We start from the raw sequence: 5,315 nt of genomic DNA on the forward strand, positions 1-5,315 counted from the left end.
TCTATGTGTAAAAAGCAAAGAATATCTGTATAAGAAAAGAAACTCTTTGCCAGAGAAAATCTTTTATAGAATGGAAACTCCGCCCACCTCGATCAAAACTAAGAGAAATTACTTAAGAAAATTCATTTTTTATAACATTTCTGTCACACGTATTAAATAAGTGTGATCACACCACACTTATGCCACTTTTACGCTCTTTCAGGGCTGGTGCATAACTTTTTTTCAACTACTTACTGTACAAGTTTTTATTTAAGCAGATATATACCACAAATACTCATAAATGAATATATAAGCATACATTACATATGATTTAAATTAAATCATATTATTAAATTATTAATATTATTAAATATTATTAAATTAAATAGATTTATTTACAATAACATATAATTAAGCAAAAAGTTTTTTTTGATTGTAATGGAATATGTTACACAATTATTTATACACTTTTCTTAGCTATTTATATATTTTTGATGTGCGGAAAATAGTTCAGAAGGGTTGTATATAATATGTTGAAAGCAACTAAATATTTTAGCTTAATATTTTAGCTTGAAATTAAAAAAAATGTTTTGAAATTAAATTCAGTATTATATCATGTTAATAATGTTATCCATGTTAATAGCTTATTTAAGAAAAAAATATTTATAAATTGGGTATTCACACTTCTATGCAAAAGAATTGTATACTGAAAAATAGAAATCATTAATTTTTATAATAGTAATTCAGTATTAGACACATCGAAAGTGTTATTACAATTTATTTTACTTATTTTCAGAAATAAATAACTGAGTATATAGCATTGTTCATTTCAAGAAATATAATATTTCAAAATTTATTTATTATATGTTATATTGTTTTTCGTTAGAAATTGTAAAAATTTATTTCAAACTTAAATAAATTTTTAAACAATCGCATATTTAATACTAATTTTATTGCTTGCACGCCCACTCCATTATGGTGAATGCATTTTTAAAATAGAGCATTGCCTAAAAAATTTTCCTTCTTATTAATTCGTAAAACGAATTTTGTAGACAGTACCGAATAGATAGTTGATGCGCAAGGGTGTGCGTGCACATCGTTAATTTTTGTGGTGAATATTATTAATAAACATTTCGGGTTAATTAATTAAATATTATAATTTTTATTTTATGTATTATTAGTTTTGGGGAAATTTTTTTAATAAAAGTTGTGTTGTAAATTAATTACTTCAAACTTTTTTGATGTTTTTAAAAAATTTATGTTTTTGAAAGCCTATCAATATTGTTTTACTGCAAATAGTTCAAACATCAAATAACATGAAATTAAATGTGTTCTTTTTTAGAGACATATCTAAGTTTCCTATAATTCATATAAAATTTTTTCGTTATCTTTTATGTAATTAAAAAATATTCAGTTATTATGAATACAATTCATACAATGCTCAAACGGTTATAGTTAGACAAATAAGTAAATATAGAATAAACATGTTTATAATAAACTTATTATTAAAAATGTAGCGTCCTAAAATACTTAAATACAATAGCTGTAAAACATATAAAAAAATAATACTGATGGTATTTCTTATTACTATTTGCACAGTACTGAAACATAATACACGAATACGAATACTTGCCAAAGAAATATTTCATATTTCAAATATTTCACAGATTATAGTATAACAAATAATAACAATTGCGTTCTTACCTTCCTTCATAATCGTTTGCTGGAAATTTGTATAACGTCTTGTACGTGGCATAGCCTCTAACACAATGTGTCACCATCTACAAAACATTAATTTATTAATTATATACACTAATATTTTTAAATCTTAATTATTATTATTTACTTACTTTATTATTGTTTCAAAAAAATTTATAATTAAATCACTTGGATCATTTTTGGCTTTATACTTTTTCTAATATTGGGCGCAAATTAGTTTTACTACTTTTTAACAATCAATTGCGCGGTAATTTTTTTTAAATATAGCGCAGTGCAATCAAATTTTTTGTCAAGAAAAATTGCACTCATTGCTCATAAAATTTTTTTTAAGAGTAACTTAGGGTTCGTATTCGGAGCAAGTTAAGGTGCGTATTCGGAGCGAATAAGGACCTTCACTTGCTCAAGTTGGAAATAATCATACGTTTTGAGATGGTTTAGTGCAATTTCTGAGAGTGTGTTTGTTATTTTGTGTTGTGCTCATTTAAGTTTCCGTTCTATACACGGTTGCCACTTATGGTACTTTAGTACCAAAATTGGTACTTTTTTTTTCGTTTGGTACTCATGTTCAAAAAATGGTACATTTTTGACGACTCAACTTCATTGTGGATATTTCCAATTAATTTTTTCATAAATGCAACTTTTCACTATTTTATATTTTGTTCATTTACAACACTATGAAAAACACAGAACGAAAAACAAAAACTTTTGAACCTTTTTTACAGAAATGGTACCTTTTTAAACCAATTTTGGTACAGGAAAAAATTTTCAAGTGGCAACACGTATTCAATGCATGTTATTTCACCAAGCTTATGTCAAGTTTCGCTCTTTTAGGGCTGTAGTATTATTCTTTATTGCATACATTTCACAAAAGGATTATTACTATTTTTCATTTTAGTATATTAAATATTTTTAGAAATATTAATGAGGAAAACTGGTTAAAATAAATATTATGTTTATCTACAAATCTGTTTATAAAATTATATAAATCAATACTTTACAATAAAATATGTTTGATAGATTCAAGTACATTAAAAGCAGTTTGTAAATTTATAAGTGTTAAAATAAAGCATTTAAGGCAATAACCATATTTTATAATATAATTATATTATTACATATTAATAATATTAATTATTATAATGCATCTTTAACTTTGTGTTATGTGTCTGTTTTGTTTTATGTACAAAAACAAAATTGACTTAAAATACAATTTTGTACAGTAATTTTATTATTTAAATAATTTACAAAGAGTATCGCCATTCACAAAAAGAATTAATATGGAAAAAGTAAATAGTTTATAATATGTTTACTATTTTGTTAAATATATTTTCAATTTCATTTAAAATAATTTTTGAATAAATAAATGTCAAAAAAGTGTACACTATTTAAATTGAAAATATTTCAAAACATTTTACTATTAATTTTATTTAGCACATCGAAATATGAAGTGTGGTGAAAGGAGTTTTATAATTGATCGCAGTGAATTTTTAGTCAGTATTGACAGGGAAGTTGCCGGAGACAGTTGACGGTGGTGGTTGCGTCGATTTTTTGTATTTAAATAATTTAAAGTGAACAAAATAGAAAAATTTCTGTGCTCGAAATAAAGCGAATTAATTATAAAAATTATTCGTAACTTAAATCACTTGAGTAAAATAATATTGACTCTTAAATTGTATGTATGCTGGTTTGTCCTTTAAAAGATTTTCCCAATATGCAGAAATGGACCACAATGTTATAGTTTTATAATTCATCATCATTAATGCAAATTTGCATTTCTTTATTTGCGTACATAATGCAAACATAATGAATTATATTTATTTAACATAAATTAATTTTTGTTTTGAATAATAAACTAAAAATATATTGAATATATTATTAAAATCTGGGACTAGATAATTATACTGGCTAATTATAAATATTATATAATACCTTTACATATAAAAAATTAAAATTTAGAAACAAACATAACATTTTACTTAGTAAAAAAATAAGTGTCAAAATTTACATATGGCTTACCCTTAGAAGCCTCTGCCTGAAATCAGAGGTCCCTATAAAAAAATTTAAAATAAAACGAATTCGCATGCTTATGAATAGAATTAATAAACTGTCTGGTTTGCAATTTTGGCAGCAAGTATATGGGCGTATGTTAGCCAACTTTTTATATTAAAATTGAGCTATACCTACTTTAGAGTAATTGTTGTCAAAATAAGTACAATCTTCTAATATAGCTTGTAGTCAGTAGCGAGGCGTCAGCTTTTTGGCAAGGTGTTCACAATTTGATCAAAACAGAATAACAACTATAACGTGTTCCCCCTACTCCTGAGTTTTGTCTTTACACAAGTAAATAGTATACAAGACCAACAAAACAATTTATTTAAATGTTCGCAGCCTGTGATACACTGGTTTTTATGGTAAATACCTGTAAGAAAACGGCGACTTACCATATATAACGACATTTTTACATCAGGTACCAAATTCTTCATATCTGGAGTTGGTCCATTCATTTTATGAATTAAACCGTGACTTTGATTGTATTTGCACGCTTTGTTTGAACTTGGGGTTCAATTTCGTCGATTGAACTTCTAGTTAAATGTAAAGCGATTTTTGCTCAGTCATTTCTTTTCTCTTTTGTGTTTACTTTGCATAACATTGGAGGTTCACTTTTTTTATTGAACCGCGGGGTTTATTTTCTCTATTATTTTTAAATTTGTTTGTATGTTTTGTGTTTATTCAATATTGAACATAGTCCCAATGTGATTGTTATTTAATTTGCATAATTTGTAAGCAGTGCGGTGCGGTTTTTATTCTGAACCTTAGTATATTTTAAGAGGAATGTGCTTACTCTTTTATTAATTATAGGTAATGTTGTGTGTAACTGTTTGGAAAAGCTATTATAAAAAATGTTAAGTAGCAAAATAGCGAGATTATTTATCTAATAAAAAAAAATCTGAAAAGGAAGCCTTGTTAAGGTGTTCAGTGAACACTCTGAACCATTCGACGCCTCGCCTCTGCTTGTAGTAATATTGACTCTTAATATGGTTTTTTTAATACTTATTAAGAGTTTATAAATTATAACTAACAATTATTTTGTTCTGTTCAAAATTCTATGAATATTTGATTGTCAATTTCCAGTTTTCAAAATAAACTTCTCTTTTTGAATAATACCACATGAACGCCACATCACATATTATACGAGTAGAAACGATGCCATATTATACGCACTTGAATCTATGTCATAAATCTGATAGGTAATCGAATATCTCTGCCACTAGCTGCGACCAGAGTTGATCTCCTGCTGAGGTCTTCGTACAGGTTGTGCATCTGGGCTTGACTGAAATAGAGTAGATCGTGACAATTGCGTACTTGGTTCAATTTTTTCATTAAACAAATAAGCTGCCTTTACTATCAATGCTCACTGGAACAGGTCGGTCTTTGATTAAAATAGTACTAAATTTACAATCACGCCGTATCACTTTGAGTGGTCCATCATAAGATGATTTCAAGGGGAGTCATACGTTATCATCCCTTAGGAACAAGTGTGAACACGTCTGCAGGTCTCATTGTACAAACGTTTTCGCTTTTGCATGATTTGAACCTGGAACCGGACGTAATTGATCCAT

Source organism: Teleopsis dalmanni, chromosome 1 (genome assembly GCF_002237135.1).
Source record: "Teleopsis dalmanni isolate 2A chromosome 1, ASM223713v2, whole genome shotgun sequence".
Classification (NCBI taxonomy): Eukaryota; Metazoa; Arthropoda; class Insecta; order Diptera; family Diopsidae; genus Teleopsis; species Teleopsis dalmanni.